Source organism: Rhinolophus sinicus, chromosome 6, assembly GCF_057876585.1.
Source record: "Rhinolophus sinicus isolate RSI-liver-muscle chromosome 6, RSI-T2T, whole genome shotgun sequence".
Taxonomy (NCBI): domain Eukaryota; kingdom Metazoa; phylum Chordata; class Mammalia; order Chiroptera; family Rhinolophidae; genus Rhinolophus; species Rhinolophus sinicus.
The window spans coordinates 9,443,840-9,471,083 of record NC_142506.1 but is presented as its reverse complement, the minus strand read 5'-3'; the positions used below and the strand labels follow the sequence as shown (position 1 = coordinate 9,471,083).

The following is a 27,244-nucleotide window of genomic DNA, read 5'->3' as shown; positions in this document are numbered from 1 at the left end:
CATAGCCCCTGGCAACCACCATGCTACTCTCTGTTTCTAGATTCCATATATACGTCATGTCATACAATATTTGTCTTTCTCTGTCTGACTTATCTCACTTAGCATAATGCCTTCAGGGTCCATTCATGCTGTTGCAAATGGCAGGATTTCCTTGTTTCTCATGACTGAAATCTGTCATTGTGTGTGTGTGTGTATGTGTGTGTGTGTGTATACATATACACACACACTGGGGGTGCCAAAAAATGTACACAAGTAGACACAAGTTCAGACCGCGTGCGCGCACGTGTGTGTGTGAGTGTGTGTGTGTACACACACGCGAGGTCTGATAATTAAGTTCGCAAACTTGTTGCAATGATGTTGCTAAACTTTTCTGATATCAGAGGGATTACTCATTATGATTTTGTACAAACTGGACAGTTAACCAGGTTTACTATTTGGAAGTGCTGAAAAGGCTGCATGAAAAAGTTAGACGACCTGAGCTTTTTGCCAACAATTTATGGCTCTTGCATCACGACAATGCACCAGCTCACATGGCACCGTCTGCAAGGGAGTTTTTAGCCAGTAAACAAATAACTGTATTGGAACACCCTCCCTACTCACCTAATCTGACCCCAATGACTTCTTTCTTTACCCAAAGGTAAAGGAAATATTGAAAGCAAGACATTTTGATGACATTCAGGACATCAAGGGTAATAGGACAACAGCTCTGATGGCCATTCCAGAAAAAGAGTTCCAAAATTGCTTTGAAGGGTGAACTAGGTGTTGGGGTCAGTGCATAGCTTCCCAAGGGGTGTACTTCGGCCGTAACCGTAGTGATATTCAGCAATGAGGTATGTAGCGCTTTTTCTATGATGAGTTCGTGAACTTAATTGTCTGACCTCATACACACACACACACACACACACACACACACACATAATGGAATATTAGTTGGTCTTAAAAAAGAAGGGAATTCTGACACATGCTACAACACAGATGAACCATGGGTACATTATGCTAAGTTGAAATAAAACCAGTCACGAAAAGAACAATATCATATGATTCCACTTATACGCCATACTTACAATTGTCAAAATCAGAGACGGAAAGTACAATGTTTGTTACCACGGTATGGGGAGAGGGGAGAATGGGGAGTTAGTGCTTAATGGGTACCGAGTTTCAGTTTTTCAAGAGGAAAAGAGTTCTGAAGATGGTGATGGTTCCATGACAATGCCACTGAATTGTGTGGTTAAAAATAATTAAAATGGTAAAATTTTATCTCATGTATGTCACCCCAATTAAAACAGTAAATTGGAAAAATCTGAGACATTGATTAAGTAACTCACACAGGATCACATGGCAGCTACTAGATTCATGCCCAGGTCTGTTTCTGACACCAAATGGCACCCTCTTTCAAGTTCCCCACATTGGGGTGATCAGTGTGGTTCTAGAATTGTTCTAGAAGTGTTCACTCCTTGAGAGTCCACTTTCTTGGTCTCTGCTGCTTAAAATACAACCAGTCCTGGCTTCATTTCACCTGGGGGGTCGGTGAGCTATAGAAGACCCAGGTGTGTGGGCTTGGTGTCAAGTCCTGGTTCTGCCCCTTGCTGGTTGTCTGATCTGAGAGTCAAAACCAGTGAGCTCTCTGGGCCTCAGTTTGCCCTGAGGAATGAGCTTTATAACGCCTCCACCACGGCTGTTCAGAGGCTGAAGAGGAAGGTGAAGCTTAATCAGTAACTACTGGGGTTGCCAGGTGGGGCTGGTGCAGACACAGCTATGACCCCTACCTGGAGACGGAGATGCAGCCTATGATTCTCTGAACTCTCGGGAAGAGGAGAGACTGGGCTGCGCCACGGAAGACAGAGCACAGCTGAGCCCTAAAGGAGGACATTCTAGGAGAAAAGAAAAAATCTGATGAGATGGGACAGTTAGATACTAGGTAGCTAGGGTGAGAAAAGAGGAAACTTCACCTCCTTAAGGTAAACCTGGACAGACTGGAGGTTATCAGGGCGGAGCGATCTGAAGTCAGAGGGACCTGTTAGGTTGTTGCAGAATCAGAAGGGAGGGATGGAAGCCTATTTCAGAGCGATGACCGTGAGCGTGGAGGACGATGGGTGGGTGAATCCACAGGACCCAACCACTGGGTAGACGTTGGGAAGTGGGAACTCAGGGGCTCGGGGCCTGAGCAAGTGGAGGGGCCAGTCCTAACCACGATTAGGGCCTTTGAGGTCAGGCTGAAAGCAGAGGACTGAATTTCAAATCGGAGGTTTTCAGAGACCATTCTGAGTAGAAGCCGCCTCCGCCTCTTTCTTCACCCCCCCCCCCCCCATAAATGTTCATTCCTCAGAATTGGATCCTCGGCTCACTTAAATACACTCCCTGCCTGCGTGTGTGTGAGCTCCGGGGTGAGCTCACGATATACAGCTCACTGCATCAGCCACTGTTCTTTATGTTGATGACTGTGAAACTGATATCTTCAGCGGAGACCCCTCCCATCGTCGTGAGACTCTGAGAGCCACCTGCCTCCTGGACTTCGTTTGGCAGGCCCAAAGGTTTGTTCAACTCGACTACTCTGTGATCAAGTGTACCCCATGCCCCCCCCATATTTGCATCTTGTCCACACGTTCCCCATCTGAATGAACAGTACCACCAACCCCAACTGCTGAAACTAGAAACCTGGTCCACACGTTTGATTCCTCCCTCCATCTCCCCTAGCTTTCTTCACCAGGTGGGTTTGTTTTCCTAAATGTTCTTTTGCCCTCACCGCTTTCTCTCCATTCCGAAGGCAACTGCTGGGGTTCCTACTCTTACTGGTTCTCAGCAGGATTTCTGCCACCACCTCCCAATCTGAAATCTGTCATCTGCATGACTATCGCAGCAGTCTTTCTACAAAGCAGGACAGCTCACGCCACCTCAGACCTGCTCACAGGTGTTCAGTGGCTTCCTCCTTCTTTTAGGAAAAAGGCTAAATCACTCAGCACGGGATTCCAGGCCTCTCAGACTCTGGTCTACCCCTCTATGTCCTGTTTACCCTTCACCACTTTTCCAATAGTGGTTTTTATATTCTAGCCACACCGAAGTGTTTAGAGTTTTTCAAATTCCACAAGCATACACGTCGTTCCCTTTGCCCAAATGTCCCCATTCTCCTCTCTGTCAAACCGGCAAACTCCAAGCTATTTTTCAACTTTCAGCTCAGTCGTGGAGACCTTCCCTGGGGAGCTTTCTCAGCCTGTGCCAAATAGATGCTTCCCTTTGTACTTCTCCCGCACCTGGCACCTTTCCTTTTTCCTTCTGCTATCACAGGATCCAGGATGTCCGTTCATTCATTCACTCATTGGTTCTACACATATTTACTGAGCTGGTGCTGGGGATACAATGGCAAGCTGATGACACGTGACTCCTGACCCAAGAGAAAAGGATGACTGCCACTGTTTGCCTGTCTGACTCAATAAGCCTTTGTGAAATGATTGATGATCTTGTTTTCATGTGCCTCCGGGCCTCTGCCCTTGACGTTCCGTTGGCCTGGAACATTCTCTCCAGTCTGCACAGCTAGCTAGCTTCTTGGTCAGATTGTCTACAGCGCTTTCCCTTCCCGCCCCCGCCCTTTCTAGCTCTTCACCCAGATTTAGCCTTTCAATAGCGTTTATCACTGTTGAAACCACCTTGTCTCTTGGATTATTTGTCTGCCTCTTCTCACTAGAATGAAATCCTCTCCAGAGCAGGGACTTTGCCTTTCTAATTGCCCACAGAGACTCGGGGACTAGTCCGTGCCTGGCACATGCATGATACACGAATGGGTGGATTTTGTAGATAAGGAAGCCGACGTAGAAAAGGGCAAGACTGGTTGTGAGCGTGAAATTATTTAAGTGTAGACCCAATACCAAATAACCGTGGGGATTTCAGATGCACAGTGGAGGGTGGCAACTGAAAAACAATAACGCGGCGAACAGATACAGGAGGTGAAGTAAAAGATGGGAGGAAATGTGCTAAAGTCACAGCAAGGAGTTGCCTGTATCCACAAATATTAACACCATTACTTCACTGTCTTCGTCTGGCTCATCATCTCTTTTTGGAGCCCTTGCCGAATTATTTAGGAAAATGTGGTAAAGAAAGATTTAACATTTAACAATTCCTTCAGCCTCATCTTAGCGTCCTTCTCTTCTATTAAAAACAAATAACTTAAATTTAAAAGTAGCAACTATAAGGTGTTAATATTTTAAAATAAATTAATTTTTCCTATCTTTCAACCCTGCATTTATCCATATCCATGTAACTATATACATCCCTATGATATATTAAAAGCTGTGTAATATTTATGTATTTATCTAATATTCATGATACATATATATAAAAATATATATGTCTGTGCTATATAAATTATATATAGTATAGATATAGTCTATCTATGCCTAATAACATGGCTGGGATTTAGCTAATAGTCATGGAAGTTATTTCTGGCTGATAAAATTTTTGGTTTTGTTTTCCGTATTTTCCTGCGTAGTTTTAATTTTTTACAATGTACCCATATTGTAGCAAATGATATTCTAAAAACAATTGGAAGCAGATGGACCAAAATGTAATTGATAATCAATTTGGGATGATAGGGATATTAAGATATCGTCTTTGTATTTTTTTTTTTTTGAAAAAAAAAAAAAAAAACACCCCACCAGATGTTCTTTTTAAAGAGGGATGTTTTAAAAGGGAAAATGTGAATCTAAGATGAGTGCCTCAGGGCAAGAGGGCAAGCGGACACCAAGTCGCGGTTGAGTGAGTCCTGGGTCAAGGTGTCTTTTAGCCAGGAGAAGCCCCCGTGCAGACAACTAACAGGAAGCATCCGGTAGCTAGGGCCAAGGACCCAGCAAATGGATAGGTTGCTATGACTAGAAGCTGGGCTTCTCTTGGCCTTGGGGCATCTAGCAGGATAAGGGCTTCCCCAAGGAAACCAGGGTTGGTTCCTGAGAGAACATATGAGTAGTGAAAGGACAACCACCACGCCCTAAATAGACGCAGAAGTTCAATAACTGCAGTTCAGACACCTGTCCAGCCCCTCAGAGGGAGCCAGGCACAAAACACACGTTTCAAGATTATAAATCAATGCGTGTAGCAGGCGGCACATGAGCATCAACCGAAGTTTTTTTTTTTTTTTCTTTTTCCAAAGAGGAGAACTATTCACGCTGGGAAGAAGCCATCGCCATTAGAATAGGAGAAGTTGAGGGGTGAAGGGGCCAAAGATCCCTGGGTGGAATGAAATATTAGGGAGCGTAGGGCACTGGGAAGAGGGGCAGCGTTCGTTTCCATTATATTAAAATTGCCCTCTTGGCGTGTCCATCTTTTCCCAGGACTGTGATCTCCTTCTATGGTCTGTGCCTAACTCGGCTTTTAGTCCCTCCTTCCCATCGTCTAGCAGGGCGCCTGGCTCCATGTAAGTGCTCCAAAAATGTTGAAATGAACCGAGGCAGCTCCGTGCATCGGTCCTGTCCCTGGGCTTATGTCAAGAAAGAAAGATAAACACATTTCACGCAGGAGGCCGGCATTCTCTGGTTCCTTTGCGGAGACTACTGGGGATTCAAGGGGCTACTTTAATTCTCTCCAGTGGAGGGGGCGGTGCAGATAGCCGGCCCTCTGCAAGGGTTTGACCACCTCAGCCCTTGGGGACAGCTGGAGATGTCGAAGGAGGAGGGAAAGTGCTTGCCCTCCTCACCAGGCCCACGGGTGCTGGATGGTTCCCAAAGAGGCGCTTGCATCACTAGGGATGAAGCTAAGTCAGGGGTCTTGTGCGCGACGACGTGCTCCCATCTCAGAGCACCTTGGTCCTTATAAGTTACTGAACTCGCCTTCCCCATCTGGCAAGTGGGAAGACTCCCTGCCTCCCAGACGCCGGGGGTGGGGAGGAGCGCAGAGAGCCGGGCCACGGAAAGCGCCAAGCACACGCGAGCCGGCATCCCCCGGGGGTTGGCGCTGGCTCGCTCGGCCCCGGGGCCAGTGCCGCTAGGACCCCATCCCCATCCGGAGCGCGCCCTCCCCTGCGCGCTCTGGGCCCGCGGCGGCCCAGGCCCGCCGCGCCTGCACGCCGCCCTCCAGCGCTCGGTGGCCCGGGCTGCTCGGGTAGCCGGCGGAGGGGAGCAAGGGGCAGAGGGCCGGGCGGCGGGGAGCCTGCAGAGCCCGGAGCACCGGGCCCAGGACGCACGCGGCTGGCCCTGCGGCGCGCGCTTCCCCTCCCCCGCGGCCCGGAGCGCGAGCCGCCGTGACGTCACGGGCCGCCCGCCAGCCCAGCGCTCCAGCGGGCAGAGCGCGTGCGGACGCCGAGCACATGGGCCCTCGGGCCGGGAGGGCTGGGGCGGCCTGCATTCCGAGGAGCAGCGAGGGGCTGCGAGCGAGGCTGGGCCCAGGTACCCGCGAGCAGCCCCCGAGTGGATCTCCACGCGGGAAGGATGTTGGCGGCTCCGGTGACACGGCTTGGATCCACCTTCCAGTAAGTTAGAATTTTTTCCTCTGCGTTTCTGGAAACTCGCAAGCTTCGGGGCCTTGGGGGTAGGGGTGTGCAGTGAGTGGCTGGACAGAGGAAGGGGCTTTCGGATTCTGATCTGTGTGTGTTAACCATGTACTTTCCTCATCACCAGACTCGAGACTGGCAGCGAGTTTGGGCGTTTGGGGAGGGGGGAGGGGAGGAGAGTGACATCAAATGCCCTGTGCATGGAGATAATTCTGGATTTTATGCACTTGATCAAGGGTGTATTACCTAATCTCTAAAAATAGACCATCTGTAATCAGTATGTATTTGGGGTCGCAGATGTGGTTTGGAGGCCCCTTTTGCGAGACTGGAAGTCTGTGAGCCGTATGATGCTCTCTCCATCCTCCGACCATCCCCCCCACAAGACGATTTCCGAAGACTCAGCAGCTCTGTTTTTTGAAACTTTCTCTGCTTTTGCTTTGCCTTTCCAGATTTGCTGGGTGCCCGCACAGCCTTATCTCCATAATTCTTTCTTTTTGGATGGGCTGTTGATTTAATTAGGGTTATTCTCTTTCGGCTAATGAGCTCTTATTTATGCCAGGGTTTGTGGTCTGGTGTAGACTTTCAGGAAGGGCAGCCACGAGGCTGCATGTGTTTGGTGTGTGGATACAACAAGAATTTTCCTGATAGTTTGCAGGCGTGGAATATTCTTCTATTCACTGGAGCATCTAACTTCAGGCCCTTCTAGAAGAGAGGAGACGAGAAGAGAGCAAATCACTCCTGAAGGTTTTAAGGGAGAAGAGGGTGAGGTTTTGGGGTTTCCTTTCTAGACTTATGTTTTCCAGAGAGAGGCTGGCAGCCCCTCTCATCCACCTCACCAACACTATTAGTCCCCGCTATTGCAGCTGTTTTGTTCCCGGAGGAAACCCGTGTTTGTGTGTGGTGGGTGGGCCTGGGCTCTGGGGACACAGGGGTTGTATCTGCCTTGCTGTTTGTTATGGGACGATGCAGGGCTAATTTGCATACTGGTGGTGACATGTCGAGGCTTGTTCATTTGACAGTCCTGTGGTCACAGCCAGTCTTTGTAAGTCTCCAGCCAAGGGGGTCGTGTGGATCTTCCGAACCCTGAGTGGGACTTCCTGAAAGATTTATTAGGAGAAAAACCTTCCTGGAAGCAGCACAAGGACAAACACAGAGTCCCTCGCTGGGCAGAGCCTCGTGGCCTGGTCTCCACTGTTGGAGAGGAGTTACACATCTTGGAGGTGAGGACAGCCTCGTGGTCTAAAGCCTTGGCATGAGGGCCCGGCTGGAATTCCACGTGTGAGTCTGGGGGTGGAAAGGCCCGGTGGGTCCAGTTCCCACCATAAGGCTGTACCCATTGAACCCAGAGGAAATTTGTTGTGTAGTCACATTGTTGTTTTGCCTGGTTAAGGATGATTTTTCTGCTGTTATTGTTTCTTTACCTAATGTGAGTGCAGAATTTTGCATAAACCAGGCTTCTTTTGAAAAGTGGAAGAAATCAGTTTCTTTTTCTCATTGATCGTCCTGGCTCTCCCCTCCCCTGCGCCCCCATGCTGTCTGATGTGCTCTTCTGTCCCTGGCTAGAGCTTTTCTGGGCTGGAAAGAGGGGTTCTTTGTCTCAGTTGTGGACTCTCTGACCCCCACTGGTTTGTGTGATTGCTGGTCTAAAAACCCACCATCTACATCCAGTCAATCCCTTGTGCTTTTAGCTTTTCTCCTCTGAATGGCAGGCAGGCAGCCTGGCTGGGTTTTGGGAGCCTGTGTTTACCATGCATGGGGTCCTCTGTCTGCCCAGGGCGGACACTGTTCTCGGACAGCTCCACTAAGGGGTCTCCTGGTCGATGAGACACCTTTCTTCCCTACTCTTGGTGTGAGTGTACCTGAATTTGGTCAGTCCAACCGCAGATGGACCCTTTCCTGGGGAAGCGAGGACCTTGGATAGTTGCCTGGTCAGGTCCTTAGTTTTTGGAGAGGTAGCTGCTCTCCTGTTAATGGCTGTACTTCACCATGTGTATTTTAAATGTCAGATGCCCTCCTGGACCCTCGGATTTTTATTTTGGGGTTTCCTTTCATAGTTGTAGACATGACACTCTCCCAGTTTTTGTTTCCCCCCTGACGCTGGTTTGTGGTCTCTTTAAGAGATCAAGCCCCCCACCTTTGTACACCTGTGTCTGCAGGGGTACCCTGACTGAAGATGGGAATAGAGCAATAACCTAGAATAATTTTGACCATGGATGAGCCCCATTGAGGGTCACGTCTACACCTTCCGTATAAAACCTGAGAAATTCTAGGCCTTACAGGAAAACAGTACTAAAATGAGCTCTTTGATAGGTGCCTCCTCTGTCTCTTGTTTTTCTGGCCTCAAGTAACTAATCACAGTACTAGTAATTAATAATTACAATAACAATAACGATGGTTCCTTGTAATAGCATGGAGATCGTATATTATGTCAAACCTGTTCTTTGCAATTTGTGCTCCCTACACCTGCACGAGGCAGTTACAGTAAAATGTCTAGCAAGGCTGGCATCCTTATTGTGGGCCAACCTCCGTTCTGAATGCTTTAGATGTAGTATCTTGTTTAATCTCTTAAAAAATTGTATAAGGTAAGATTGTTATTATTGCTATTTTGCAAATGAGGAATCCACAGCTCAGAGATGTTAAAAATATCCCCCCAAGTCACACAACTAGGAAGTGACAGATTCACCTGGATTTGCACCAAGACCGTCCATCCAACTCACTGGGCCCCTTCCCAAAAGTTAGAGGGCAGTGACATTCAGAACAAGCAAAGGATGCTTCTCGGCCTGGAACAGGAGGATGGAGTGTGTTCTCCACTCTCCCTGTCTCACCCAGGCACAGATAGAAAAATCCAGAACCTTGCATGAAGACACCACTTGCTCTGGCTGTGGGCCTGTCCTGCCTTGGTGCAGCAGGGGGCTGCCAGGGGGGCCAAGAAGCCGTGGGAGGTTGGGGTGGGGGCTTCAGTGTGGGGAAAGTTCTGGGCTGGGGGTCTGGGAAATGGGGTCTCTGGGGCCCGAGCAGAAGCCATGGGTAGAGATCCGAAGCCTCAGTCTTGGTGCAGAATCCATGAGTATTTGCAAAATGCTATATCCAGGCGTCCTGCCTGGCTTAGCTACAGCGTTTAATTACTCGGAACCTTCACAGCGAATGGGAGCTGGAACTCTGTTTGCAAATGATCACACCCGCACCCCCCAAACTCCCCCCAACCATTCTGAGTACCTGCCTCTATCCTGAGTGTGTTGTTAGGTCCTGTGGTGACCCTAACAATACAAAGATTGTGGTGGCCCCCCCTCTCTCAACCCTACCATTAAAGCCAAAAACAATGCTGGGTCATAAAACAGAGAGATCTCAGTCATTTTTTAATTGCAGAATTCTGAGTGGCCTTTCTTTTATTTTTCTCTTCCTCTGTCAGGGGGGCAGGAGGTTATGGGGTGGTGTTTTGCCGGTGCCTGGTAGGTAACCTGAGATGCAGGATTATTTGTTTACTTGGCTCTTTTCCCTGGTTGACCATGATCTTGTTGAGAGCCGTGACAAGCTGGGGGAGGGGGGAGTCATCTTCATAGGTCTGGGGGCTAACTGGGCCCTGGTACTTTGTTCAGTCAGGTGGCTGTCAAGAACTGCCTTGTTTTCAAGGAAACACGCTATGGTCCCTTGTCTTCTTAGATGTGAAATAGCCTGACGTGGTGGGACTTGGATTGGTTTGTCCCTAGGGAAGGGACACTGAAGAAAGCGAAAGCAACCAGAAAGCAGCCGAAGGCATCTGTGGACATCTGAGGAGCAGCACAGATCTCCTTTACTTTGGGGCAAGTTACTTCACTAAGCCTCAGTGTTCTCTAAGAAGTGAGCGAGTGATGCGACATCAGCTTCATAGGTGGTTGTGAGGAGCAAACAGAGGAAGAACAGCAAGCATTTAGTGCCTGGGCGCGTCTTAAGCACTCACGGGGAGCTAATATTATTACTGTTATAATTATCAGGTGTTGTTACTTCCTGTGGCTGCTGGGAGTAGTGGTTTCTGAACACATTTTAATGTGTAAAGTTTACATTCTGGTTACTTAGCTCCTAAGGTGGCAGTGGCCTCACTAGGGCTTTTTGCAAACATCTGAAAGGAATGCTGGCTAATATAAGTAAGAAAGAGGTAAGAAGCCAGGAAAGCTGCAGGAGCAGGGCTCAGAAAAGGATAGGAATCTGAGGGCACCCCTCCGGTGGCATTGCTTTTGCAAGTTACTTAATCTCTCTCTCTCTCTCTCTCTCTCTCTCTCTCTCTCTCTCTCTCTCTCTCTCTCCATTTTCTCAGCTACAGCTCAGGGAGGAGAACATTTCTCCCTCCCAGGGATGGTGCAAAGCACTTAGCATAGAGGAAGTAAGCTCTTGAGTAAGACATAAAAGCAATTGTTATTATTTATTATTCTTCAGGACTCCCTTTTCCTGGTAAATGAGCCCCAGCCAATATTTGCTACTCTGTTCCAAACGGATTCATCCACATTGATGGATGGATTCCTTTACTAAGCAATCGCTGGGTGCCAGGCGGTCTAGATGCTGGAGATGCAAAAGAGACAAACAATCTTTGCCTCCTTAAAGCTTCTGTTCGAGTCCAAGCCATGCAGTGGAGGCAGCAAGGTCCTCAGAGGGAGAGGAGGAATAGATAGGGGCCCGGCAGGCAAAAGCAGACTGGCTCTGGCACCACTGTGTTAATAGAAGAAAGGTGCCAAGCACAGGGCCTGGCGTGAGGTACTATGTACTGGGTAGTTGCTATATTTTCCTTTGGTGGCTGCCTCATAAACCGCAACCTGCCTTTCCCCCAGTTCCCTTCCTGAGTTTTCTTTTTCTCCGTGGTGCTTGTTGTTTGTATCCCTCCAAAATTCATATGTTGAAATCCTAACCCCCCATTGTGATGGTATTTGGAGACAGGGCCTCTGGGAGGTGAATAGGGGGAGCTGAGGTCGTCAAGGTCAAATCCTCATGATAAGATTAGTGCCTTTATAAGAAGAGACGCCAGAGAGCTTTCTTCTCTGCGAGGACACAGAGAGAAGGTGGCTGTTGACAAGCCAGGAAGAGAGCTCTCACGAGAGACTGAATCGGTTGCCACCTTGATAGTGGGCTTCCCAACCTCTAGAGCTGTGAGAAACAATTTATATTGTGTAAGCCTCCCCAGATGGCAGTTGGAGCAAATTAAAGCAGAGGTTATCCTTACTTGATAGTCCATATATCTGTCTGCTTTCACTAAACTGTAAACTCTAAGGCAGAGGCCCTACTGCATTTCATTCATTTTCATTAATTCAGCAAATATTTATCGTGTGCTTACTCTGTGCTGAGCAATGTTCTTGGTGTTGGGGATGCAGAAAGGAACATGAAACGATTTCTGAGATTTCTGTGTGAATGGGGCCTACATTACAGCTGGGATAGGCAGGTAAGAACAGTAGACACAATACACAAGGAAAGGAGAGTAAGAGGGCTTAACGGAGTAATGCATCTGTGGGGTCAGGGTCTGCAGGGCTGGGTGGGCTACAGTATGAAGTTGGCTGGTCAAGGCAGGCTCCACTGAGAAGTTGACCTTGGAGCGGCCGAGACGGAAGTGAAGGAGTTAGTGTAGAGGACAGTGTGTCAGGGGAGAGCCAGGAGAGAGGCTGTGGGCAGGAGCGGGCCTGTGAGAAGGAGCAGCAAGGAGAAGAGTGGCTTGGAGTGGTATGAGCAAGGCCCCCAGGCAGACGGGGAAACCAGAGAGCAACGGTGCTTTCCGTGAAGTTTTCAGGCCTTTCTAAAGACTTGTCTTGTACTCAGTGCAATGGGGAGCCGATGAAGGGTTTTCCATACAAAGCCGATTTGATCTGATTCAGTCTGGCTGCTGTGTTGAGAACAGACTAAATCCGAGTCAGAAGCTAGGGCATCCGCCACAAACATGCACGTAACGCAGGTGCTGGTCGGCTGGTCGTGTTGGCTGTGGCCAGAAGTAATGGGCTTCTGGACTGCTCATGGCGGTGTCCCCAGAAGCAGTGAAAGCTGCACTGGCCACTGAGCACGTGTAGTAAAGCCAGTCTGAATGGAGACGTACTGTGCATGGAGAATACACATGGCATTTCAAAGACTTAGTCCCCAAAAGATAATGTGAAGTATTTCATTAAGGAATTCTTTAATGTTGATTGCGCGTTGAAATGAAACTCTGGATATATTGGGTTAAATATGATATATTAGTCCACTTACTTTCACCTGTTTTTTTTGTTTTTTTTTTTTGCTTTTTTTAACGTGGTTACTAGAAAATCGAAAAATGTACGTCCATGGCTCACATTCTCCTTCCATCGGCCCGTGCGGCCCTAGAACAATGCCTGGGACTTGGGAGGCTTGCAGTGAATCGAATGAGTGCCAGGCACAGGGGATTCTGCAGTGAGTAAGAAACCATCCAGTCTTCAGGAAGCTCCCGGGATGGGTGAGATGCAGAGTATCTGCTAGGATGGAGGGAGGGCAGGTCGAAATGGGGCCACAGGCAGTCAGGTGTGGTGTGGTTGAGAATCCTCACCCAGGAGTGAAGTGGGTGACGGTTCTGTGGTCTCAGCAAGGACATTGCAGTCAGGGAACAGAGAGGTGAGGGCCCTGAGCCTTGGGACTGTTGCTGAGGTGGAAGAGGTAGGACCGCCAGGTAGGCTGGAGGGTAGGGGACTCTAAAGAGCCTTAATGACTGGGCAGAAGCCATTTATTTAAATGGGTCTTGCAAACTCTGGGCACTTTCCAAGGATGGTACCTTCCCAGATTTATATGCACAAAGATGGCAAACGCAATACGGAGGCTGGGTTTGTAGTGGGAGGTATCTGAGTTGGGGATTCCAGGCCCTTGGTGGACAGAACGGGGGAGGAAATTTAAGGAAATTGAAACTATCTTTCCTCAAATGAAAGAAGAACTGTGACTAAGGAAATTTAAACTATCTTTTCTCAAATGAAAGAAATACAAGCTTATCTTTAAAAATGGGGGAGGGGAAGTCTATAAAAGGTAACCTATTTCTTGAGTTAAATATAATCACTGTTGTATTTTTATTATTGTTTTAAAAAAATTGTAACTGCGCTATATATATGTTTGCATCCTGACTTCATAGTCATTAAGTTATAGGTATTCCTGAATATTATTACATATCCTTTATTCTGTCATTTTTATTAGGTAGATAATATTTTATTATTCAGTTCAGTGGCTCTTAAATTGCTTACTTAATCATTCTTTTGATTTGGATTCTTAGCTCATAATAGACTGTTTATATATATCAAGTTAAAAAAAATTTGATAAATCCCCAGTCCTAGGATTATTGCATCAGAGCCTCTCGATATTTTAAAAGTTTTAGGTAAATATTGTGGCTCATGAGATTTGCACCAAAGCCAAATTTTCTGTTTTCTGGTTAGATGTGTGATGTTTGTTGTTCATGATACACTGATATTAACATTTATGTACAGTGTACATTGCATGCTAGACACTTGTTTACATATACCATATGCACCTGTATGGGTTTTTTCTGTACTTTCATTTATTCAGCAGATATTTTTAGAATGCTTATTTTATGCCAAACAAACACTATTCTAGGCCTTGGGTATTTAGTAGTGATCAAAACAGATGTGGTACCAGTTCTGAAGAAGCTTATTATTTAGTGGGGGAGACAAACAAAGAAGCAAACATACACAAAATAACATTATTATAAGCACTATGAAAGAATATGAAACAGAATAATGTGAGTGGATAGTTTACCCGGGGTGAGGGGGTTAACACCGAAACCTTGCATTTGAGTGAGACTTGGGAGAAGTTAACGGGAGGAGGAGAAAAGAATAAACAAAAGGAAAAGATGGATAAATATGACAATACATTAAAGAGAAAATGCATGTCTAACAACTACAAAAAAAGCTATACTAATTAAGAAGAAAGAGTTCCCAAAGGTCCGAACAACCTCGCAGCAAAGGGGGTAAAAGACATGAGCAAACAGTTCTCAAAAGAAGAAAGCCAAGTGCATGGTACATGTGAAAAGATTCAGAATCTTGCTAATAAGTCAGGTTTATTGAGGTCTGAGGTCTATCCAGCAGAAGTCACTCTTTCGAGGGGGCCATGCTGGGTGATTTGATAAATGTACACCGCTGTGCAGACATCACCATCCCTCATCACCCACTTCTATCACCTCCAAACTTCCCTCTGGGCGCTTTATAGTCAATCGCCTCCTCCACTTCCAACAACCCCTGATTTGTTTTCTGACCTTCCTTACAATTTTGCCTTTTTGAGTCTGGTTTCTCTCACTTAGCATCATACATGATTCCTCCTGTGGTGGTGTCATCAGTAGTTTGGTCGTTTTGATTGCTGAAGAGGGGGTCTCTTCTATGTCTCTTCCGCTGTCCTTTTACTTTTTTTCCAGTTGAAGGACATTCATTTGGGTTGTTTCCAAGGGGCACATTTTTGTATTTTAAAATGTGCCCAAAATAGGAATTCTGACTCAAGGCTTGGCACGGATCCCCCACGCAGCTAGTGAGCGTGTGAGGTCGTTTGAGGGACCGGTGGACAGTATGCAGTGAAATCGGAAACATATGTGCAGCCCCCTCCTAGGTAAACTTGAGAATTCACAGCTCATGCTAGGTGTTATTTATGGATACTTAGAGATGGATATGAACTGGAAAGTTCTAGATCAAACTCACTATCCTCATCCGGGCAGGGAGGAGAGAATGGGGCTGGTGGTGAGGCTCAAAGGTTACTTGACCTTTAATGCTTTTTAAAAGAATACGAGGATGGATATATACATACATAGTATCTCACACGTTTGAAAACATATGGAAAGGAAAACAGACTTGGAGTACCTAGGACAACACGTTCATGGTTCTAAGTTCTAGGTTCTTTACATGTCTTTCACAAGTAGTCTGAGGGAAGGTGATACTGGCCCTACAGAACAGCCTGTGTGAAGAACCCAGGGCAGGAAAACATTTGGGGGCATTCACCGTATCAAGGGACTCCTGTGGGTGGGGTGGAGTGGAGGGAAGCTCCAGGGGTCAGAGACACAGGATGGGGTCCAGGGTGGGCAGGTGCCAGGTCACTGGAGGGCCATAGTGCTTTATGAGCTGCTACGGGGATCGGGCCTGATTTGATTGACCTTTTTCCTGGTTCAACAATGGATTGGATGGCTGACAGTGGAAACTGGAGGCCTGTTTAAAGGCTGTGTTGCAGCGATCTAGGAGAGGGTCCTGGACCCGGCTCTGGCATTAGAGAGGAGAGAAGAGGACAGGTTCAATAGTATTTTGTTTGGAGATAGAAAGGACTTCTGCTTGGAGGGCAAAGTTGGAGGGGTTCCAGGTGGGACTGAAGAGGTAGCCAGGGGCCCTCCAAACCCAGCAGAGGCGCTTGGACTTTATCAGCAGCTAATAGGGAGCTATGGAAGGTTTTGAACAGGGGCAGGGACGAGATGAGAGTCGTGTCTCAGAGGGATCCATCCACACATGGTGTCGCCGGCCTGGAGTCAGAAGAACATGCTAGTAATGTAGCTGAGAGTGCACCAGTTACCTTCTTGCAGGATGCTTGACTTTCCCCATTTTTCAGAAGGAAATAGGAAAAACAAAAGGTGCTGTGTGTGGAAAGTCCCCTGGACTTTGTGGAACAGCAACTGTAGGAATAAAGGTCCCTTCCGGCATTTCTTGTGACAGGGTTTATTCCATAGTCCCACTTAAGTCATGATTCATGCAGCCGGGGCCAGTGGCAGCCTTGGGATCACTTCAACCAATCTTCCCACTTAGAGATTTCAGAACGAGATCTCACCTGCCCTGTGGAGCATCACTTTTTACAAAACAGACGACTGCATTTGGTCCATGAAAAACCCAGGAGCTGAAGGCCAGAGAGTCCTGGCCTGGTTTACACTCAGAGGACGCTGCCAGTGGGGACCCATGGCTTCCTGCAGCAGGCTGGGCTTCCAGCTGTCCTTGCATATCCCTCCCCCACCTCGGGACACCTGGGAGGAGATAGCGTCCCAGACTTGTGTTCTGGGAATAGAAGAGGAGCTTGGAGGCTGCCCTTGGCCTTTGCTCCTGCAGAGGTCCTGGCTGGCCTGAGCCTCTGCTGTCTTCAGGCCTTGAGCCTGGCCAGTGGCGGGGATCTCTTCCCTATCATTTCTCTAGACATTCCGTACATGCTTTCTCAATTAGAGACATTTCTCACATGCTCATTCTGTTAAAAAGGAAAAACAGAGGTTTTTATTTATTTTTTTAAGTGAGACATGCCCAAGTAAAGGGGGATCGCTATTTCAGTGATTGTAACCTGTGGAAATTGTCTTGTGCATTCAGTTTATACCTGAAGGATTCCTGACACCCTTGACCGTGATTATGCAACTAACTACCTCATCTTTGGTGCAGCAGTACGACCTGACATCACAGGCGCCAGAACCCCCTCCTGGGAGTGAGTACCCACCTCCCTGAGGCACGAAGGTCCTGGCTGTCTCCCTGCTCCCACTCTTGCCCTCCTCCTGGCAGGAAGGAGTGATATTTTAAAGCGGCAAACTAGATCCTGAAAAGGAAACGATTTAAAAGCTTGTAATGGCTTCTCATGATTAATTCAAGTACCTGCTGCATAATCGGCCCTCAGTAAGTATTGATTGAATTGCTGAGTGGACATGAATGATGGGGCCAGGATAAGGACCCAGCCCTTCACCGACCCTGAAGGCTGAGTGCTTTTAGCCCGGTGGACACTTCTGGCCTGGATCAGAAAGAAAGCTTGTCTGGTCGGGGCAGCTGGAGAACGTGGGGCTTGAAATAATGTTGAAGTTTTGGATGATGGCATTCTTCTAGAGGACTGGTGTCTACAGATTCATTTCTAACATTCAGGTCTCACACGGAGAGGGAAGTAGCCAGCCAGGGAAAGGGGACCAGTTTCGATTCCTTTCCCCACTTGCTTTCCTAACTACCGTAACTCCTACTTATGTTTTATGTCGCAGCTCAGGGGTCACCTCCTCCAGGAAGCATTCCTTTTTCCTCCCAAGCCTACTATGACCCTCCCCTGCAAGCACCCTGCCTCTGCGTTATCACAGCTCACACCCCACTGTATTGCGTTGCAAACCTGGGTTCTTGTCAGGACCCGGAAACTCATCTGTTTAGGAGTATGGGCAGATTGTATAGAAGCACCAAGGGGGCCCAAAAGAGTACAATAGGACACGTGCAGACTGACACACAACCAGTCCCCTTTCTGCGGGGTGGGCATCTGCTCTTAGATCCAGCTCCTCACCCCCTCGCCCCTCTTTCCCCATACCAGAAGGTACATACAATGAGTGGTGTTGCCAATGCTTCTACTTTTTAAGAGAAGCCATGTATCTGTATATACATTTTTTAAAAAATGTAACTCTCCTGATTTTCAAATGTTTCAATTCAGATTTTTCAAGAACACTCACAAGCCAAACAAAATACATCTGGTGGACCAGATGTGGACCTCAGGTCAGCAGTTTGCAGCCCCTGCATGTGGTTGGCTGTCTCCCAGTGCACAAGCTCCTCCAGACATGCCATGCTTGTCTGAGCCCCCAACCAGCATATCATGATGGGTGCTCCCTGCTTAAGTCTTTGCTGACTGGAATGCCTCACCTGCAAGGACCTTCCTGCATACACAGTAGTAACATTTTCCCGCTTAGAACTGTTTGCACGCAATGTGATTCTGAATAGCTTCCTCAGCCTCTTGCATGCTTTTGGGACCTGCTGTGTGTGCCTGGGAGAGTAATTTCTGAGCTTCTACAGTGTTCTTTTCCCTTTCCTCTTCCCTCTCCACCCCCTCAACACATGTTGTTGTTTTGGAGGAAGCCAGCCCTTTTGTATCCTGCTGTGCTCACAAGGTGTTGGTGAGCTGCTAAGCAGCTGTGGATTCCTGCCAGCTCTCTGACTTTTGCCCTCCCACTTGGTTAGCCATTGCCCATTGCATGAGGGGAACACGCACGAGTTCAGGTTTCACTGTATTTACAGTGAATGCTCACCAGCAAAAATTGCTTAAAGAAACAAACTAATCATCTCTCAGGAGAAACAAGCCCACCCCTTCTTGTCCGTTTCCCATCTTGTTACCTTTCTGAGCACTGAGGAGGAAAATCTCAATAAGGGCCTAGTTGGTTGGGAACTATAGGAGTTTAATGTGTGCCCGGAATTGTGCGAGGCTCTGGGGAATAAAGAAGAACAACTATGGATTTTATAGTTTGGAAGATCCAGTCCTTGCCTTTGAGAGATGCAGAATAAGAGCCAAAAAGCCCTGCGATGATAATACAGCATTTATGGAGTTACAGTGCAGCACAGTGCTATTTAGTATTATTAATCACTGTAATAAAGTGGTAGCCGTAGGGTAATTCCCTGTTTAATTTGGGGGGGACGGCGGCCATACCGTTTTCCACAGAAGCCGTATTGTTTTACATTCCCACTGGCAATGCACAAAGGTTCCTCTTTCTCCACATCCTCACCAACACTTGGTATAGTCTGTCTTGTTCTTTTTTTCTTTTTTCTTTTCTTTTCGTTTTTTTTTTTTTTTTACATTATTATTATTTTTTTATTATTTACTTTTTTTTTTTTATCAGTTTCAGGTGCACAAGACAAAGTAATACTTAGACGTTTATCATTTATCTCCCTCCCACTGTGTGAAATGTCTTGTTCTTTTTTAAACAACAGCCATCCTAATACGTATGAAGTGGTATCTCATAGTGGTTTTGATTTACATTTCATTCGTGACTGGTGATATTGAGCATCTTTCCAGGTGCTTATTGGTTAGTCATACATCTTCTCTGGAGAATGTTTTTTTCTGTTGTGTTGACTTGCAGGAGTTCTTTCTATATTCTGGATGTTAATCCCTTTTGTCCCATTCTGTGGGTTGTCTTTTCACCCTCTTGAAAGTATCCTTGATGCACAGGCATCTTTAGTTTTGATGAAGTCCAACTCACCTGTTTTCTCTCTTGCTGCCTGTGCTTTTTGGTATGAGGCAGACATTGTATGAAACTCGGCCAGGGCCATCCAGCCGGAAGTGGCCGTGTGCATCTCCTGACCACTTGCTGGACGCCCTGAGTCCTCATCCTTTGGAGTGCAGGAGCTAGTGTTTATCCCGGGCTGGTGTCTCAGGTCAGCTCCTACGTGTATTATCCTGTCCATCCTCTCAGCAGCTGGATCAGGTGGATGCCTTACCTTACTTCCCAGCAGTGAAGTGGAGGGGAACAGCCAGCGCTCTTGTACCTGGCAGAGAGTCCCCGAGGGCAGGTGTGTACGCCCCAGCGCTGCAGTCAGCCGCATGGCAAGGGTCCTCGTGTTCAGTAGTGCCCAGATGGCCTGTGAGCCCCGAGCAGGCTCACCAGTATGGGCCACCAGGACAGCAGGTGGTCAGTCCATATGTGTTGAATGAATGAGGAGGTGCAGTGCTTTCCAGTTTGCAAAGCCCCTTTCTCCATGTTGCTTCATTTTTTTTTTTTTTTTTTTTTCAAATTCCTGGTGCTGGAGTCCTGGCCTCCATGCTTGAGCCCTGTCTCTGCAGAATGACAGCTATTCATGGACCATGATGTCCTCATCTGGAAACTCATGTCTGCCCGCACGTAAATAGCCGGTGTGTACCAGCCTCTGCTCTGGGCGCTCTGCCTCTGTACTTAATCTGTGCATTTAATCCTTACAAACAGTTTATGTTGTCTGTATTAATTTCCCCATTTTACAGATGGAGAAACTGAGGCAGAGAGGTAAATGACTATCCAAGTTGCCAGCTAATAAGGAGCAGGGCCAGAGCCAAGAGTTGAAGCCCGGCAGCTTGACTTTAGGATCTGTGTGTCTTAGGTGGTTTGCTCTCCTGCCTACACGTGGTCTCTACCTCAGGGCTCCAGATAATTGACTGAGCTGTGCGATGGGGAAGAGCTGGGGGCACTTGGGAGAAGTTCTTTAATGTCAGCTCCTGCCAGCCCTCAGGAGCGCAGAGCAGTAGGAGAAAAATCCCCCACGGCCAGCTGAAATGGCAGAGGTGGGATTAGAACTCAGGTGTCCCTTTGTTCTTACACCGCAGAGCATATTGGGTCCCATCTGGCAGCTGCAAGGGTCATCCCCATTCTTTCAGCCTTCTGTAATGGCACTGGATTGAGTATGGTTCTAAGGAGAGGGCTGAGCGTCGGGGGTCTGGAACTCTGCCTTTTTTAGAGATGTTTGTGGTGTGGTTGCTCCCGTGGGTTTTTTCCTGAGCCCCCAGTTCAGCGGGCTTGCAGATGAATCCCAGTTTAGATGAGAAACACAGGTTCATGTCCAGGCATCGCGTCTCCTGCAGACCTGATCGGTGATGGGGTGGAGGGTGGGTGAGGCGGGACACCACTGTGTGAGTTGGGACTTAACCAATGAGCGTGGATTAGCTCATTTCATGTACTCGAGCAGGTCATGGGACCCAGGGCAAACACACTCCTTCCCAGCTGAGAAACAGCAAAGTTGAACCCTCCTTCCCCTAGATTGACAGTATGGTTTTGTGGTTGGAGTAATACATTATGCTTTTTAAGGATGAGAATGTCTCCCCGCTGTTGAGGGGTTTAAATTTCCAGATGTTCCTCTGCCTCGGAAGCGGGGAAGGGTGCATGACAGGATCTCGGTTGATGTCCAGGCAGTTCATTAAATGTCAGCGACTTGTCTATGATTCCCAGGGCAAGTGTTGTTTTCCCTCTCCGGAAGGAGGCACCCTTTTGTTAGGGTGGCCTGAGCAGAGCATCTCGCGAGCTGTAGGTGAAGACAAGTGAATTGGGTTTGTAGGGAGGGGGCCTGAGTTCTGGTTCTTGTGGGCTGTGTGACTCTGGGCTGAGCAGATGACCTCTCTGAGCCTCAGTTTCTGAAACTTTCAACTTTGTTAAGAACTAGGGAAGCATTATTGTCTAGGACACCCTGAAAGGGGCTGTGCAGGTGTTAGCTCCTAGGCTCAATGAAAGGTTGAGGAACTGTATCTGACAGTGAAAGAGACGTGGAGATTAAGTACATCCTCATATATATTTTTTAAGTTTTAACATTACAAAACAAAACAAACAAACAAAAACCAAATTCACTCATCCCCCCACTCCTTCCCCTTTGGCAACCGTTAGTTTCTTCTCTGTATCTATGAGTCTGTTTCTGTGTTGTTTACTCATTTGTTGTTGTTGTTTTTAGATTTCACATGTCAGTGAAATCGTATAGTATTTGTCTTTGTCTAACTTACCTCACTTAGCATAATATCTTCTGGGTCCATCCATGTTGTCACAAATGACAAAATGTCATTCGTTTTTTATGCCTGAGTAATATTCCACTGCGTATATGTACCACGTCTTCTTTGTCCGTTCCTCTGCTGATGGATACCTAGATTGCTTCCATATCTTGGCTGTGGTAACTAATCCTGCACCATCCTCCCGTTTAGTGTAGGGATGTGGAGAGGTTGGGACTTGTTCGAGCTGTAGCTGGGTCTGTGCAGTCCAGTCTGGTAGCCAGTATGTGGCTACGGAGCACTAGAAATGTGGGGAAGTTGAGTTGAAATGTGTTGTAAGTGTCACCTGTGCACTGGAATTCTAAGTCTCGGCACACAAAAAGAGAATGAAAAATATCTTTAATAATTATTTATATTGATTACGTATTGACACGCTAAGATTTTGATATATTAGATTAAATAAAATGCACCATTAAAATTGGTTGTACCTGTTTCTTTTTAGGATTTGTTAATGTGGCTACTGGAAAATTTAAAGTGATAATACGAGTATGGCTTGCATTATGTTTCTGGGGGACATTAGTCCAGCTAGACTGTGACACAAATGGCAGGCTTCAGAGTGGTGCAGTGTACAACCTGCACAACCATACGTGGCAGGCCTGCCAGGTCTGGAGCAGTCTGCCTGGATTTGAATCCTGGCTCTGCCAATGTGCTTGTGTAATGTTGGTTAAACTGTTTAACCTCTCTGAGCTTCAGTGGTTCTGCCTGTAAAACGAATGTTGTAATGGTACTTACTTCATAGAGTTGTCTTAAGGATTAAATGAAATAATGTATACAAAGGGCTTAGAATACTGTCTGAACCATTTTAAGAACTCAGTGAGTCTTGGTTGTTGTAACTGTCATCATAGTGGTGGTTGTTTTTTTAGGACCTGGAGACACAAAGACGGAAAGACCCAGTCTGTGGGGAACCACAAAGGGAAAGAGACAGAATATAAATGCAGTGATTATTAGAGGATGTAAACCCATCTGGACAAATGAGGGAGCATTCTTTCTGAGGCAGGACTTGGTCTGAATCTTAGAAGCAGAAATGCTCACCCTTTTGGCCAGACAGGAGATGGAAGGGCATTGCAGGCATGTGGAAAAGTACCTCCAAGCTCAGATGGATGAGAGCCGGGCCATTCTGGGAACCATGGGTGCTGTCTTCCTGAGCAAACTGCAGTGGTAAGAAAGAAACCCAACTGAAAAGAGGCTGGCAGCTGGGCACCGAGTCCACCCTGGAGACTCTCTACATGGAGAGACAAGGAAGAATTTTGAGCCAGAGAGTGCCATGACTGGGTTGAGGAGGTTGTGGCTAGAAGACTAGGAGAAGGAAGAATGCTATTTCAAAAGCCCATGGAACCTAGTTTTTTCTGTTCAAGTTCAAAGTCTTTATATTCAAAGTGGCATGTATAAGATGACCCACATCTGCCATCCCTTCCCAGCTCATCTGCATAAGTGAGACACTTGGAATGACGTGCTTCTGTCGCTTGGTGGGAATTTGGGTTAGGGTCAGGTTGTCCTGACAGCTGACTTCATATGGATGCAGAGCTTTTCAACATACGGAAGAGAGAGGGATGTGAGCATTAAAGTGGGAAGATCCTGCTCATAGCCTTTTTGAATGCAGAGTCGAACGCCTTTTTAAAAGAATTAGGTTTTTAATCAGAATAATACGTGCACATATTTACAATCAGATGGGAAAGGCATATATGGAAGAGCCAGACTCCCAGCCCCCTTCCTGCCTGCCCTTATTCCTCTTTCCAGCGTGAAGGGGGTGGGTGGGTGGACGTAGGTCTGTGTCCCTAAATGATAGGCTCGGTTGCCTACCTCTCCACTGACTAAGGCCTTGATTCTGGGCCTTCCCCATTGTCGACTCATACTTGCATAGCCTGAGTTATCAGCATGCCAGCTGTTCCCTTTTCCACCTCCCTTTCTCTGGCATCTGTATTTTCACATCGGCAAGGCGTGTGACATTCATCTTCTCTCCCACGTTCATAATTAAGACTTCTGTGCTTACTTATCTGCAGCTTCATTCTAAAAATTGGAACATTGGGAAACAGAGTTTACGGGATTATGCCTGTCAGTCAGCCTTCCCTGTGTACCCAACCAGTGGATGTTGATTGCATTTCCTTTCTGGACACTCTGGGATTTCGAATTGCCCCCTCCTCTCTGGAACTATGTGGCTTTATTCTGAGAGTAGCTGCTTTTTGAACTCTCCCCTGTCTCAAGCCCCCCCACTTCTCCCCCCTGTTTCTCAGATCACTCTCTTGGGAACCCTCAGACCTTTGCTCCCCAGTGTTCTGGTTTCTGTGGACCTGCCATTGGTGTAGGTGGGTCGTGGATTTTCCCTTCTCTGCTCTCTAGGGCTCTTCTGGGCTTGAGCTGCTTTTTACTGGATTCCCCCGTTAAACTCTTTCCAAATTCGCTCCCTGATTTTGTAGGATCGTGTAATTTGTTAGGAGCATAATCTGAAAACTCAGTAAATTCTTCTCTATCTCGTATTTCACCTGTTGCTTATTTTATCCACGAACAAGGGTTGTCTTTTTTTTTTTTTCAAATAATGCTTATTTTTATAAGGATATTTTTTTCTGTAGAAAATTTGGGAAATGTTAAGAGTATAAGAAAGACAATAATATTAGCTCATTTTGCTACCTTTTCTTTCTTTTTTCTTTGCGTATTTCTTTTAAATTTGAGATCGCCTAATGTTGACAATTTTATTGGATTTTTCTCGTAGTGTAATAGGAGTATTTCTACGTGGTATTAAAAGCAGGCTTTTAAGTATGATTTTTAATGCAGCATAATGTTGTAATATTCCGTTGCACTGATAGTTTGTCATTTTCCTGATTTCGCCTGTAATTTTGAGTATGAGGAACATTTCATGTATTTTCCCTCATAACTAGGGCTGAGATAAGTGGGGTATTTTGTGCATGTGTATGTATGTGTGTATGTGTGTATGCACATGTACAAATAAACCTATTTCCATCTTTCAGATTTCCTTGGGATAGATTTCTGGAAGTGGAATGACCCCTTCAAAGGTGCTAGACATTTTTAAGCTTCTTCATGCATGCTGTTACATTGCTTTCCCATTTGGTTTTGCCACATTGCAGCCACAGGATGATAGCAAATGTTCTCCCTGTGTGGAGTTACTTTCTCGAGAAGTTGGGTTTCAGAAGATGGGGGTCTAGTTGAGGAGAAGGGGACAGCTCTTCAGCGTGTGGCACTGTTTCTCATTATGATGTGAGGTTTCACTTAAATACCACACTTTGCTGCTTGGAAAATGGGAGCAGCGTTGTAGGACTGTAGTGAAGTTTATGGCCTGAGGTTTGCCTTGGCTGGGTGGAGACAGTCCTAGCCTGAGCCTGAGGGCCGGCCAATCACTGCCAGTGTCTCCTAAAGAGAACTTGGGAAGGTAACTCAGCTTCTGTCAGACTGCTTTCTCACTGGTTAAGGGTAGATCACGCCATCTCCTTTCGGGTTGCTGGAGGGTGAAATGAGCTTGTATAAATCTGACTGCTAAGGAGGCCACTACCATATTCCATTTTGGGGATGCTTTCAGGGAAATCAAAGGCATGGGTTTTGGATGCAAAACCAAAGAGTTTAGATTCTGACATGACCACATTTGGCTGGACATATGTTCCTTGCAGTGACTCAGCCTCACTTAGGGGATAAATACCTAAGTTATAGGGCTGCAGCTCTTCCCCTGCTAAACGTGTCCCGCAAAACAACATGAGAGAAGTGCATTTGCATTCTGGGTCCTTACCCCTTACCATCTCTGGGAACTTGGGCAAGTTGCTTTGTCCTTGGACTTCAGTTTCTTTTCCTATAAGATGGAATAATACCAAGCCTGACCACCTATGGTGGTTGTGAACGTTGGACAAGATGGTACCTGTGCCTTGCTTGGTCCAGTGTCCAGTCCTGAGGAGGGCTCAGGAAAAGTTACTTGTTGGCACTAGTGCACTCTGCCAACCTACCAGTTCCCCAGAGCTGAGTCAAATCATCCTTCAGGTTAGCTTTTCAAGCTGGTTACCAGTGGCTTTTGGCAGGTAGGCTCATAGTTTGGACTCTTCAAGGTCAGAAGGGGCCTCATCCAAGCTTGTCATTTGATGGATGACAAAGTCAGGTTCCAGATGGTGAGTAGTTGTTTTGGAATTTTCTCACTATTCCTGTTTGTATGTAAAAGGAAGTGCGCGTGCGCACACACACACACACACACACACACACACACACACACAGACTAGATCTGGAAGGGTTCATAAAGAAAATGGTCATAGTGGCTGCTTCCAAGGAGGACGACTGGGGGCCTTCTGGGGATAGCGTGGAAGCTTAGCGTGGACTCGCTGACTCTTTTCATCCTGTTGGAAAATTTTACCATGTGCATGTATTTGTCAAATCAGTAAGAAACAAGTTCTTAAAAATCTACCAGGTAGTAAAAGATCGTTGAACGCCGTTCTGCTGGCTTCCTACTGCATTCGTCAGAAGCCCTCGGAGTATTCAGAAGTCTCTGTCTGGTTTTTATCTGTCCATCTGAACCCATGTCCCCGAACCCCAGCATAGAGGGCTTTTTCCACTCACACAGACTGTCTCCTTTTCTGCTTTCTGGAATCTGCCAGCCTGAGTCCTACACACCCAGCGCCTGGACCCCAGGCAGCTGACCACCCCTCCGTCCTGCCCGCTGGGGTGGCCTCTCTGGGGGAGTCCTGGGCCTGACTGAGCAGGCCTGAGGCTGGAGGCCCCGGCCGCCTCCTGTCCAGCCCCCTTCCTGGCCTGGGCGCCTCCCAGTGCCAAAGGAAGAGCCTGGGCAGCTTCTTTCCTATCCTCCTTTGAACCAGGGCCTTTTCCAAGAATTTCAGGGCCGCTCTGCTTGCACGGCAGGGTTGAGCTGCTCCCTCTGGCCCCATGTGTAGAGCTGGCAGCTCCCTGAAACATTTTCTTTTCCCCTTTCTTTCTGGCACTTACTGTGGATTCCCTACCCCTCCCCAGACCATGTGTCTCTGGGGTCATTTGAGTTGAATCCTAAAGGAGCATCTTGCTCTGCGGCCTCTGCAGGGGCAGGAAGCCCGAAACCCCTATCTGCCTCCCTCCCGAGAGCCTGTGATCTTCATCCTGGCCCAAGCCCCTTCCCTCATTTTCCCGGCCTCCCTCCCTGCCCCTTTATCACAGCTGGGGAGCCAGGCTGTTAGCTCTGCTCTTTGGAGACATCTAGTTCAATGGCGAACAGTTCTTTCCTACTCAGTGACCAATTCAGGAAACACTACAGAGTTTATAGGCCCACTTTTTGTTTCTTCCATTCAACATGAAAGTAGCCATATTGAGTCCATGGCTGGGGGTGGGCAGGAGGGTGTTGTATTTTCTCATTGCTTGGCTTGCCCACTTTCTTAGAGAGAAGGCCCTTAGTAAGAAGGGCCAGCGCTTTCTGGCCAGTCCATCACACGTGGGGACGGTTCAGCTAAGCAGAGAAGAGCCAGCTCTCTGCTTTTCATTCTTCAAGTAGACCTCAGGCCAAGGGCATCTTACTAGTTCTGTAGTTCCTTCTTGAACAAGTGAGGGAAACAGAGGCCCAGAGCGGATGGGACATTCCTGAGGGAGAGACTGTAAGCTTCGGGGTCGGTAAAACTT

At 47.3% G+C, this 27,244-nt stretch overlaps 1 long non-coding RNA gene across 19 annotated transcripts in view; it reads left to right on the top strand.

Annotated features, from left to right (window-relative positions):
* The first annotated feature begins 5,848 nt into the window (after positions 1-5,848).
* Positions 5,849-27,244, top strand: part of LOC109443383 (uncharacterized) — a 243,067-nt gene continuing 221,671 nt past the window's right edge. For 2 of the 19 annotated variants that reach the window (XR_016021475.1, XR_016021476.1), the window contains exon 1: positions 5,874-6,451. This is a non-coding gene — a long non-coding RNA (uncharacterized LOC109443383). Of the gene's footprint in view, positions 6,452-7,120; positions 7,235-7,490; positions 7,693-24,618; positions 24,664-27,244 lie in introns of those variants that run through there. The other 17 variants (XR_016021488.1, XR_016021484.1, XR_016021482.1 and 14 more) reach the window with 16 other exon arrangements.